Here is a 14,515-nt window from a genome sequence, read left to right as displayed (position 1 = left end):
TCTAATCCATCAGTCGTTTAATCCTATTAATATCCTTAATATCCTTAAATTGGGGATATGCAAAATTACAATCTCAATTTGTTGGTATAAGTTAGTGATTTATTCCTTAATTGTTTACTTTGGAGGCTTAAACCATAACATGGTTAACAAAAATTAAGGACTATATATATACTAACAACTATGGATTATTGAAACCACTAATGACTCATAACTAGGAGACTAATACTATACGTTTCCCATATATACATTACTTTAAAAAAAAAAATTAAAAAATCAAACCTTTGCATATTGTAATAATTTTAATCAAATTTTTAAAATTTTAATGATGTTCACGGTTCACCAATATAATTGTACTCTTCAACTTAAAATATCCATTCAAACTCTCAACATATTGACTTGTCATTTTAGGAATTTTTTTTTAATATTTATTGTATGAACCAAATAATAGTAACTTATAACCTTATGATTACCCATTGAAGCCAAAGACTTTTTGGTCAAACGGCATAAATTGACTCTATCATAATGGAAAGTCATGGGTTTGAGGGCTTCAGTATGTTGAAGAAGTATATATAAATAGATACTACATGTAAATATATCTTTCCTTTATTTTTGGTTATCTGTATAGCTTCTGAAAATTTGCTTTATTTATTTATTTATTTATTTATTTGTTTTTATGATAGTTTAAGAAGATGAATCCATTGGCCGCCAATAAGAAGGTGATCAAGAGAAGGTCTCCTACTCGCAAGAAGGTTCGGGTAAACATAATACATGCCATTGTTGTTTAATTCTGAAGTTTGATGCATAAAATAAGACTGAATACCCCTGCTTGCACTACACTTCCTCTTTACTACCTTAGCTTACATACTATTGTGGAATGATGGGATTAGTGTTGGTTCTAATTAAGTTAATAACACAACTTTGATGAAATGAGATATTGTTGCCACAGGCCGCCCTGTTTGGTAAAATAGTTAGCTTATCAGTCAATTTTTGACTTATTTGATCAATATTAGCTGTTTGACTTGGTTAAAAAATCAATATAAGTTTTTTTGTAACTCTAAAATCAATATAAGTTTTTGAGAAAAAAAAAATTATACCAATTATACCAAACAGCTATCAGCTAACGAGTTTTACATTTCTACAATCAGCTAATGTTATCAACTAGTTATACCCTCTAATTAACCCAATCAGCTAACAGCTAACAACCATTTACCAAACATTATGTTTTTGGCTAATGACTGTTCATGTTGTATTTCTTGTGCCAAATTGATTCATGCACCAGGTTCTGCAACTTCCTGCTTACTTGGCAATATTTGAACAGGCTAAAGGTGAAGATTCTAGGAGGGAGTATGGGTGTGTTGATGAAAACTCCATAGCTATGAGGAGAGGTCGAGAACTTCAAGCAAATCTTTCACCTCAATTTCCTAGTGTAGTCAAGTTCTTGCTCCATTCTCATACTGCTAGGGGATTTTGGTTGGTAAGTCCTGCCCACATAATCATATCTCTTTAATTTGGTGTTAATTAGGTTAAATAAAGTAATCTAAGCATGCTTATCACTGTGCCATCATTCTCAAATATAATATAATGATCTGATAGGGTCTGCCAAAAGATTTCTGCACTTCTCATCTGCCAAACCATGATACTGCCATTATTTTGGTGGATGAAAATGGAAGAGAAACAGAGACCAAGTACCTTATTGAGAAGCATGGCCTGAGTGGTGGATGGAGAGGATTTTCCCTCCAACACAACGTGGTTCCTGGGGATGTTGTAGTTTTTCAGCTAATCCAACCTCTCAAGCTTAAGGTAGGTAACCCCATCCACCCTCCATAGCTTTTCTTCTGCCTAGCTTCAAGGAATTAGCCTCATGTTTACTCCTTTTCCCTGTTTTAGGTGTACATTGTTCGGGCAAATGACTCGGCAAATATTGCTGGTGCTGTCAGCCTTCTGGATTTAAGTCATTATGCACAGCCAATTGCAATTGGTATGCTTTCCTTAGCTTGTTTCTTTTGCATTAATTGAATAAAGTGTACAAAAAACTTAATTGATGTCCTCTCAGTTGTGTTGCATTGCCTCATCAACATTAGACCTGCATTTGAGTGTTACTGACTCGATGTATTACAATATAGTATCTATTCATATCTACTTTCCTAACCTAATAAAGTACAAAGAGTCAATATCGTCCCCACTAGGGCTTGAACCCAAATGACCTCCCATTTGGGACAGTCACTTCAGGTCATTGGCTGGTATATTGGGTATTATTCTAAAGAATATATTGTATATCTTATATCTCATCAATATAGGCTTTATATTATGCACTGATTGACTAACAATTTCTAGTTATTCATCCATCCAAACTATGCCAACTTGCACAAACCAACATATATAACATTCATTAGGACTGATCACCATATATGCATAACTTTTTCTGTTATTCCAGAGGGTTTACTGGTGGAAGGTGATGATATTGAGGAAAATGTGCTGAGAATTGAAGATGCTGCAGATCAGTTAACCAGAATACAGCATGAAAGTGACAATCTGGAGAGAGAAATCTCTACATCAGACAACTTATTATCTGGCAGTGATAGAGATAACAGCCCCCTGCAGCCTATGAATGTGGTTGAGTTTTCACAAGTGAAAAACTTTGAGGATTTCAACGTTGTTGTCAACAACCTAAACATAGATTCTGAGATCTCCGAAGACACCAGGCTCAAGTACTACGAGCTGTGCCGCAGTCGAAACGCGTACCTTCATGAGCTTGAAGAGCCTGGGTTGAACTACACGCTAATCGCCGGGGCAATAACAGAAACTATGAAAATCGCCGATGGCATCAGAGCTGCCATGCTCGCAACAGGCCGTGATGTTTTGGAAGTATGGGACAGACCTCTGATAGGGGTGGGGCATTTCAGCATGGAAGTGGATTCTTGCGTGGCAGGATAAGCGAGCTGATTAGGCTGTGCGAGGCGGCGGAAATTGTTGCCGGAAAGGAGAAAGAAAAAGCCATAGCTGAAGCGGAGATGAAAGATCTCTTGTACAAGGTGTCAAAGGTGAGTGGTGTGATTAAAAATTTGGAAGAGGAGATCCAGGCACACAGCCGCGGGGAGAGGGTAGAGGAGGTTTTCAAGAATGTTGCGAGTGCTGATTGGTGAAAACCCCTCTTCTGTAGCCCTGCTTGAATGTGTGGCTATTGTATGCAAATTCATTAGTGGCTAATTTGTAGGGAATTTAGTTTGGTAATCTATTGGACTATAAATAGCTTGTTATAGTATGCTAAAGAAATCAAAGCAAATTAATTCTGAATTTTAAATACACAAGTTTTTCTGTCCTATTCTAGAATTTACTTTATATATATAGAATCTTGATCATTTGCAGCGGACTCCTCCCATGCGACGGTTGTGCAGCAGTCTCATGATGCACCTCTCGCGTGCGATGAGCCGATGATCGTGCGGCCGTCTCATGATGCATCCGTCCCTCCGATTTTCATCGGTGGCTCTCTATCGCTCCGATTTTCAATCGTTGGGTCTCTGTTGTGTTGATTTTCCATCAAAGACTCACTGTTGCTTACCTTTGTTTCAAATTTCCATTGTTGATTCTCTACTGCTTTGATCTTTCATCACAAATTCTCTACTTCTTCTATCTTCTACCGCCGGTTCTCTATTGCTTTGATCTTCCATTTCAAATCTATGTTGCTTTGATCCACCCTCACAGACTCTCCGCTGCTTCAATTTTTCATCGCCCGCTCTCTACAACTTTTGAATTTCAAGCCCACTTCTACTACCTATTTGAGCCTTTTATCCCTACGCCGAGGTAATTTAAATTTGTTTGTAGTTTGTGTGTTTGTAATAATATAGAGAATAACTATGTTGAAACTGTAGAATGAGTTAAAAATAATTCAAATACGCCTCTCAATTAATTAGTCAATTTTTGTTCTTTATTATCCTAATTGCTCTATATCATTTCTCAAATCTCATTTCTCTTGATCACTCGGTCCTTATTATATTAATGTACTAGTATTATATGTGTGCGATGCACGGAGTTTTTTTTTTGTTATTATGAATTTAAATTTTTAAAAAATAGAAAAAAATGAAAAAATATTAAACTGTACAATATTATAATATAGTTAGACTTTTATATATTTGGTGAAGTATCTATTTTCATATCATACGAAATTAAAATTAAAATTTTGTATGGTTAATATTATCGTCTCTAATCATATACATATTTAGATAAACTTATAGATATAATTCACATAATTAAGTTGATTTATTCCTAATTGTATTTCATATATATTATAATTCTTAGAATATGAATAATAACTAAGATAATTATATACTTAGAAATCAATAAAAAAATGTAAAAATTTTAAATTTTGTATGAGTAAGTTTAAAATATAATTCGACGCATTTCCTTATTTGATTGTATAGTACATTGTATATAAACATATTATCTATTAAAATGTATATAGAAAAATTCTATAATATAACTTTATTAATTATAATTTATATTGATAGATTTATAATTAAAAAATTACATTTAGAAATTAAAAAATTACCATTTAAATTTTATATGATTAATATAGTGAATAAGTATATGTATGTATGTATTTAAAAATATTTCTAAAATATTTATGAACACATATTTTTGTTAATTTTATAATTTTAATTTTTTAAATTATATTTCATATTTTATTAATTATAAATTAATGAAATTGTAACAAATATTGCCACTGAAGAAATATTATATTTTGCAATTTCATTAATTATATTAATTATAATTACCAAATATTCTGACAATTACCATAATAATTTCATTAATTATATTAATTATAATATTTGCTCTCTTCCAATATTGAAATATATTACCATAAAATTTCCATAATAATTAATGAAATTGTCACAATTTTGAAAACCCTTCTTCTGTAGTGTTGCTTAATGTATGGCTGTTGTATATAATTCATTAGTGGCTAATTTGTTGAGAATTTTAAAGACACAAGTTTTTCTTTCATCTTCTAGAATTTCTTTTATATATAGATATAGAATCTTGATCAAGTCCAACGGACTCATCCCGTGCTATGATTTTCCGTCTCATGATGAACCCTTCTCGTGCGACGACCGTGCGGCTGTCTCATTGTCGATTCTTTACTTTTTCTCTCTTTCATCACAGATCCTTTGCTTCTTCGATCTTCCATTGCCAGCTCTCTATTGCTTTGATTTTCGTTTTCAAGTCTTTGTTGCTTTGACCCACCATCACTAACTCTCCACTGCGGTCGTGTTGCCTTCTCATGATGCACCCCTTCCGTGCGACGATCATGCGGCCATCACATCGCCGATTCTATACCTCTTCGATCTTTCATCAAAGATTCTCTGCTTCTTCCATCTTCTAGTGACGACTCTCTATTGCTTCGATCTTCCTTTTCAACTCTTCGTTGCTTTGATCCACCATTGCTAACTCTCCATTGCTTCAATTTTTCATCGCTGACGCTAATCTCTACTACTTTTGTGTTTCGAACCCACTTCTACTACCTATTTGAGCCTTTTACCCCTACATCGACGTAATTTAAAAATATACAAATAAAATTATTACCACTTAAGAAACTTGGATTTAATACCAAGGCTCTGAGGTAAGGATCAATTGGTAAGCCAAAATCCTTGTATATAGGATCATACGGATCATTCATAACAGGCCTACACAAGATAATTTTACAATTGCGAAATATATGCACTCGCACTTTAAAAGAGGTAAAACACATTAAAGGCACCATCGGATCGGATAATAAAAAACTTGAAATAAAGAACTTGTAGTTATTTTATTTATTTATTTATTTATTTGAACAAAGGGAAGGGCAAAGCCCCAGAAAACAAAATAACCAAATTAGTTGTCACGGGCGAACAGACACTCTATACAATCTCTATGAACTAACTCTGCAAGATTAGCATTCGGGCACTAGGTGTTGTTCGAGCATCTCCAATCCATTTACACCAAAACACAAAATTTCTATACTAAAATAATTTGATTTCTCAATTATTAGTTCAGATTTAATTAGTTTAATATAATTTAGTTCAAACTCAATTAGTTTAATATAAAATATAACTAGTGATATAAATAATAATTTTTATTAACATTAATTAATTTTTTATAACATTAATTATTTTTAAAAAATGAATTTAACAATATTTTGAAAATTGTGTTGTATTTTCTAATATCAAATATTATGTCATACAATGTCGAAATATTTACAGATATAGGACAAAGTAGCGGTACAAGTGACGACTACTACAATGTCGAAATATTTAAATTAGTGATCACTGCTGCAATGTAAAAATACGATTATAATATGTTATGTATTTGTGACATGTTTATGAATTGAACCAGAAGTAACTTCTTTACCTATTTATTGTTAAAATATTGGATATCAGGTTATTTAAAAAAATTATTTTAATAAAATTAAGTAAATAAATAAAGTTAAAGATATTTGTTTAAATAAATAAATAAAATTACCAATAAATAAGTCTTCGTCCGACGAAGAAAGCTTCTGTCTCCTGCCGGGACAAGAGGGGAGGCTGAAGTCGTTGGTTTCGGGGGCAGGTAGTTCTGTAAAGCAAAGAGACTTCGACTTGGCAATGAAGACTATACAAGAGTTGTTTCCAAATGCATATCAGTACTTGGCAGAAATCCCACCGGAATACTAGGTGTTGTTCGAGCATCTCCAACCCATTTACACCAAAACACAAAATTTCTATACTAAAATAATTTGATTTCTCAATTATTAGTTCAGATTTAATTAGTTTAATATAATTTAGTTCAAACTCAATTAGTTTAATATAAAATATAACTACTGATATAAATAATAATTTTTATTAACATTAATTAATTTTTTATAACATTAATTATTTTTAAAAAATGAATTTAACAATATTTTGAAAATTGTGTTGTATTTTAATTTTTATTATGTTCTAGTTATGTTTGATGTATTTGAAATTTTAATTAATATATATTCAATATTAGTCTTTTTTCGATCATCTCAATGAGATATTTAATATGGTATAATTTATATTTAATAATACAAACTTCAAATATAAGTAATTAATAATTTTTTTAACAAAATAAAAAATTACATACAAAACAAATAAAGGATACATTTGAAATTATAAAAAGAAACAAGGGTAGAATAGTCAAAGAAAACTTTTAAAAAAGGAATGTGAAAAGTTTGTGGTAGTTTCGGTCAAAGCAACAAAAAAATAGAAGAAGGTAGTCCAATTACCTTCTTTTCAAATAGAATTTTGAAAAGAAGGTAATGGCATTAGTACTTTACACATTTTTGGTGTAGTATGATAAAGAAATCAAGGCAAATTCATTCTGAATTTTAAATAACAAGTTTTTCTTTCCTATTCTAGAATTTACTTTATATATATATATATATATATATATATATATATATATATATATATATATATATATATATATATGTATATAATTTTGATCATGTGCATAGGAGTCCTCCCGTGCGACTGTCGTGCGGCCGTCTCATGATGCATCTGTCTCTTCGATTTTTCATAGGCGGCTCTCTGTCGCTCCGATTTTCCATTGTTGGGTCTCCGTTGTGTTGATCTTCCATCAAAGGCTCATTGTTGCTTCGATCATCCATCATTGACTATCCATTGCTTCAATTTTCTACCGTCGACTCTCCTTTGCTTCAAATTTCCATCGTTGATTCTCTATTCCTTCGATCCTTCATCACAAATTCTCTTCTTCTTTGATCTTCCACCGCTAGCTCTTTATTGCTTCGATCTTCCTTTTCAACTCTTTGTTGCTTTGATCCACCATCGCTAACTCTCCACTGCTTCAATTTTTCATCGCCGACTCTCTACTACTATTGCGTTTAATTTTGTAACTGAGTCTCACTCTGATTTTTCGTCGCCGAGTCTCGCTCTGATTTTTCGTCACCGAGTCTCGCTCTGATTTTTCATCGTCGAGTCTGGCTCTGATTTTTTATCGCCGAGTCTCGCTCTGATTTTTGGCTGTCGAGTCTCGATTTCTTGCGTTAGTCTTCCATTGACAAGTCATCGCTGCTTTAGTCATCCGTCTTCAACTCTCCATTACTTCAATTTTCCATATTCGACTATCCATCCGTTGCATCAAATTTCCATCGCCGATTCTCCACTACTTCGAATCTTCAATCATCTGTTGCAGACTCTTTGTTTCTTCGATCATTAATTGCCTATTCTCCGTTGCTTCGATCTTCCATTTTCTACTCTTCGGCGGTTTGTTGTACCATCGTTTAGTCTCCATTGCTTCAATTTTCCATCACCGACTACCTCTCCGCTACTTTTCGAGCTCACTTCAACTACCTGTTTGAGCCATTTACCCCTACACCAAGGTAATTTAAATCTTTTTTGTAGTTTGTCTGTTTGTAATAATATAGAGAATAAATATATTATATTGAACGTATAGAATGAGTAAAAAATAATTCAAATAGGCCTCTCAATTAATTGGTTAATTTTTGTTGTTTATAAGTTATTACCCTAATTGCTCTATATCATTTCTCAAATCTCATTTTTCTTGATTACTCACTCCATATTAATTCTATATATAGCTCTCATATTTCTCTCAATTTTGGATAGTCTCATCTCTCAACTCTCTTTCTTCTAAATGGAATGTATAGTACTCACATTGTCTTATTTTAAATATCATACTTATTATATTATTATTATTTTTTTTTTTTTATTTTTTGAGGATTTAAACCAACATTTTTTATTAGATTATTTTCTTTTTGTATTTCCAAATAAATTTTTTGTGTGTGTTTAACAGAACTTTTAATATTTTTGTTTCTAAATGTGTTAATTTTATATACTAAAACTAAATTTAATATTATGAATCGTAAATAACTTCAGTTAATCCTCCGATGATCGTGCTGCTGTCTCAAGATGCACTCCTCCCGTGCGGCCATCTTATAGCCGATTCTCTGATCCTTCATCATAGATTTTCTGCTTCTTTGATCTTCCACCGTCAGCTCTCTAATGCTTTGATCTTCCAGCGTTGGCTCTCTAATGCTTCGATCTTCCTTTTCAACTCTTCGTTGCTTTGATTCACCATCATTGACTCAACACTGCTTGAATTTTTCATCGCCCACTCTCTACTACTTTTGTGTTTCGAGCCCACTTTTACTACCTGTTTGAGCCTTTTACTTCTACACCAAGATAATTTAAATCTATTTGTAGTTTGTGTGTTTGTAATAATATAGAAAATAAATATATTGAAAATGTAGAATGAGTAAAAACTAATTCAAATAGTCCTCTCAATTAATTAGTTAATTTTTGTTGTTTATTACCCTAATTGCTCTATATCATTTCTCAAATTTCATTTCTCTTGATCACACACTCCTTTAGGTGTAACAGAGGGACCGAAGTCCTTAAAAATAAAAAAATGCGTCTTGTGGCAACCCCTCTCGCATCACGTTCCAATCTGAGTACGTACCCCAATCACTGTTTTGCCCCAAGTTGCCCAGAAAATCAGCACACTGATTGCTTTCTATTACATTAGCTGGTGTTGTATGCTAAAGAAATCAAGGCAAATCCATTCTCAATTTTAAATATAGACAAGTTTTTCTTTCCTCTTCTAGAATTTCCTTATATATATATATATATATATATATATATATATATATAGAATCTTGATTAGGGCAGCGGGCTCCTCCCGTGCGACGATCGTGCGGCCGTCTTATTATTGTGGATTCTCTTCTTCTTCGATCTGACTCTCTACTACTTTTATGTTTTGGTCCCACTTCTACTACCTGTTTAAGCCTTTTACCCCTACATCGAGGTAAGTTTAAATTATGCAAATAAAATGCACAAGTAGCTGGGTCTGGCGATGTTTCAAGCTCTAGAAATACACCATTAGCTGGGAGCAGCAGCATTGTTACAGTTGAGAAAAGACAGAGGCTTCTGCAACTACCAATCCTAAGAGTAGTGATTTCGGAAGTTGGGCATGTGATCTGTGCACCTATTTGAATCAAAGCTCTACTACTGTGTGCACCATGTGAAACATAAACGGTTGAAGGATTAGCCATCATAAATATGAAATAAATGCTTTTAGTTACTTACACTACTGGAAATTATGGAATTTCCGAGCACCTGAAAGTGATCTTAAATCAATTTAATACCAAAAAGTGGTCAGAAATAGCAAAAAATGTGTTTCCGAATACCGAAAGTGGTCGGAACAAGGCTTTCGGCTTGATTTAAGATCACTTTTAGGTGGTCGAAAATTCCATAATTTCTACTAGTGTTAGTTCTTATTAGTTCTACTGGAATCTGGAATCAAATGCTTTGGCTGTAAAACATACATAATAGAAGTTTTTTGTATTGTTTTTCCAGCTATGTAGATAACTGCTAAATAACAACTCGTGGTTCTTTGCCTGTGCATTAAAAAAAAATTATTACCACTTAAAAAACATGGATTTAATACCAAGGCTCTGAGGTAAGGATCAATTGGTACGTCAAAATCCTAGTATCTAGGATCATATGGACCATTCATATTGGGCCTACAGAAGTTGGTAAGCAAAAATCCTTGTATCTAGGATTATACCTACACATTGTACTGCCTGGTTGCCCTCCTGTGCACTATGTCTATCTTTTAGGCAATATTTCACCTTTGAATTAGCCTTTGTAGTCTTCATCAAAGTTGTAGCTCCTCAAGTTAGCTTTCCAATGACATAAAAATCACTTGATTTGGACATTCCTACCCATAGATATAACCAAAATATCGAGCAGTGGACGAATTGTGCGGGAATTTCAACTTCTTGCTCTTTTGATCCACTTTTGCGTTTGTTTGTCCAAATGATCAAGACCACTAAACACACCACAATTTGGCTCTCTAAAAGGTTCTCGCTCCTTCATAGCTTCACATTGGCTCTCATTGGCTCAACATGCATCCGAAATGCTCCAAAAGTCACTCAATTCATCTAAATCATCAAGAATTACACATAAACACACAAATGAATCAAATGAGGGACACTTTGGGTAAAATTATAATAAATAACAAGGAAAATAAGTTTAAATGCAAGGTGAAATCATTAACATTTTGGCACTTATCAATGATCTAATATCCCACAAGGAGTTGGAACTTTAAGGAGTTGTTGGGCGGTGAAGAGTTGTGGGAGAAGATGAATAAAAATACAGGAGAAAGAGAAAAGGCTAAAAGAGTTTTAATTGAGAGGGGTAAAGGATGTCATTTATTTAAAATAATAATGCTAAAGATGGGAAAAAGTTATGAAGCTACTAGCTTATTTTTAAAACCATACCTAAGGTAGTGTTTCAAAATAAACTATTATTTTAAGTTAATAACTTATATAAAACCATACCTAAGGTAGTGTTTCAAAATAAACTATTATTTTAAGTTAATAACTTATTTTGAGAACACTACCAAATAGAACTGATAGCTTATTAGTTGCTTAAAATTAGGTATAAATTCTGCCTTACAGAGCCTAAATGATGTATACATTTATATTAATTATTGTAAATGCGCTATTTATTAAAATTTAAAATTTTAGTTCATTCCACATGATACGCCCAACAACCCGATGGTTTAGAGTTAGGGCCAAAATATTTTAACACGATAAAAATGAGATCAATAATAATCTAACAAGATTGTCCTAAAACCAATAGAACTAGGCACATTAAATAGGCAAAATGAAGTATCTTTACTTTCGTTAGTGCTAGAAGTTCTCAAATGAGAAACGATGAATGTAGAAGTCTGATGATTGTATTCGATAACCAATAAAGAGATTACGAGATATACAACCTAGAGTCCTATACAATGTAGACTTACATAGATAATATAACACTAGATTTGATAAGCCATAATAGGAACTAGGTGATGTCTTCAATTATTCTAGGTGCTTGAAAACTTTCTAACAATCTCTTTCTTTAGTAAGATAATTAAAAACAATTACATGAGTGTTATGTGCATGTGATGGATAGTGAATTGTTTTTCCTTCTTGAGAAAGAAATTGTGGCTATTTTACAACTTTAATATCAATGTTGAAAATGTGACTCTGTGATCGAAGCCTCCATATGGTCATGCTTCATCGGCATAGTTCGAAGAACTTTTTCAACCACTGCACCATCTCCAATCGTATCTCCGTATAACCTCATCTTATTCACCATATAAATAAGACGAGTGAAATATGTATCTACTGTTTCTGTAGAGGTCATCTCACAATTATCGTACAACCTTCTCAACGACTACAACTTGGACTTCTGTGCCCGATCGACTCCTTTGTTTGACACCTTTAAGATGTCCCAAGCTTGCTTTGCTGTTTGAGAACGAGCTAATTGCCCAAAAATGGAGTAATGAACACCTTGGTGAATCTGTCCCAAGGCCAATTGATCTTGCCTTGAAGCGGCTGCATCGGCTCCTTCGGGTAGACCGGGATCCACAAAGCTCCAAAGATTTTGAGCTTTCAAATGTGTGGACATCATAATTTGCCAATAATTGTAATTGAGTTTCCCGTCCAATTTGGGACCCCGACCATACAATATTGAAATTTGCTGTCATATTTCACTACGGGAAATATCTCGGGTTGAAAGGTTGACTGACTCTGATACCAAATGTAAGATATATTAAATAAATAAATAAATAAATATATATATATATATATATATATATATATATATATATATATAATATATCTATAAGATATATTAAATATAATATATTTATATATTATATTTATATATATTGAAAGAAAGAGAGAGAGAGAGTAATGCTTGTAATTCAATTGATGATTAAAATGATTGAATACATAGCCTATTTATAGTAAAATAATAATGCTAAATTTTAGGAAATAAAGCCCATGATTCCACATTTCCATGTACTCCATTTCCCAATCGTTATGCTGTGCATCGGTATGCACCATGCATGGTGCATACGGATGCCAAAACGACGTCGTTTTATTAAAAAACGCGTGTCTCCCCTTTAAAAAATTCAGGTTCGATTCCCAGCAACAACATTATATAGTTCATTCATTCTGGAATTTTAGTTCATAGATTATGGAATTATAGTTCATTGATTATGGAATTATAGTTCATCGATTATGGAATTGTAGTTCATCGATTCTGAAATTTTAGTTTATAGATTATGGAATTTTAGTTCATTCATTCTGGAATTTTTAATTCATAGATTAGATTATGGAATTATAGTTCATCGATTATGGAATTATAGTTCATCGATTATGGAATTTTAGTTCATATGTTGTTGCTGGAACCTGATTTTTTTTTAAGGGGAGACGCGCGTTTTATTACAACGACGTCGTTTTTGCATCTGTATGCACCATGCATGGTGCATACGGATGCACGGCATAATTTGCCTCCATTTCCTGCACATGTATTGCATACATAACCCACGTTCTCATTTTTTTTATTCACTTGGTTTAATATATTATAATAATATTATTATTATTATAACAAATCGGGATAATAGATTAAGGAACATTTGGTTTAAGTTATGTGTTCAAAATCTCATATTATTCTTGTTTAATTTTGTTTGTAAAAGTGCGATATCCTAAAAAGTTGAGATTTTTAAGAATGATTTTGTTATTAGTATTATATTAATATTAATTTATTTTCACATTATTTGATATCACATTCCGATCCTTTCAATGACTACAAGTTCTTTAATTCAAGTTTTTTATTATCCAGTGGTGCCTATAATGTGTTTTACCTCTTTTAAAATGCGTGTGTATATATTTCACAATTCTAAAATTATCTTGTGTAGGCCCGTTATGAATGGTCCATATAATCCTAGATACAAGGATTTTGGCTTACCAACTTCTGTAGGCCCATTATGAATGGTTCGTATGATCCTAGATACAAGGATTTTGGCTTACAAATTGATCCTTACCTTGGAGCCTTGGTATTAAATTCAAGTTTTTTAAGTGGTAATAATTTTATTTGTATATTTTAAAATTACCTCGATGTAGGGGTAAAAGGCTCAAAGAGGTAATAGAAGTGGGCCTGAAACATAAAAGTAGTAGAGAGTCATATCGAAGAAGTAGAGAATGGGCAATAATGAGACGGCCGCACGATCGTCTCACAGGAGGAGCCCGCTGCCCTAGTCAAGCAATTAGTAACCTAAAAACCTAAGCTATTTGATTATTTGCCAATTACGCTAATTGCTTATTATTCCTTTCATCGAATCAAGCAAGTAGCATAAAAATTGCTTATTATTTCCACTTTTCTGTCATTGGTTACTTATATCTATTTATTATGAGTGACTAACATTTTTTTTTTCAAGTTTTAAATTGGAAAATGATGAAGAAATATTTTTGATGCCAAATAATATTTTGAAGTTTATTTTCAAGTCTAATTTTTTAGCAAATACTCAGATGATGGTTTTTCACTGCAATGGCAAATTATGCTGTGCATCCGTGTGCACATGGTGCACACGGATGCAAAAATGGCCTCGTTTTGACTAAAAACGCGCGTCCCATGTAAAAACAAAATATCAGTTTCGATTCCCGGCAACA

This window comes from Ipomoea nil, unplaced genomic scaffold (genome assembly GCF_001879475.1).
Source record: "Ipomoea nil cultivar Tokyo-kokei standard unplaced genomic scaffold, Asagao_1.1 scaffold2165, whole genome shotgun sequence".
Taxonomy (NCBI): Eukaryota; Viridiplantae; Streptophyta; class Magnoliopsida; order Solanales; family Convolvulaceae; genus Ipomoea; species Ipomoea nil.
Note: the sequence above shows the minus strand (reverse complement) of the source record.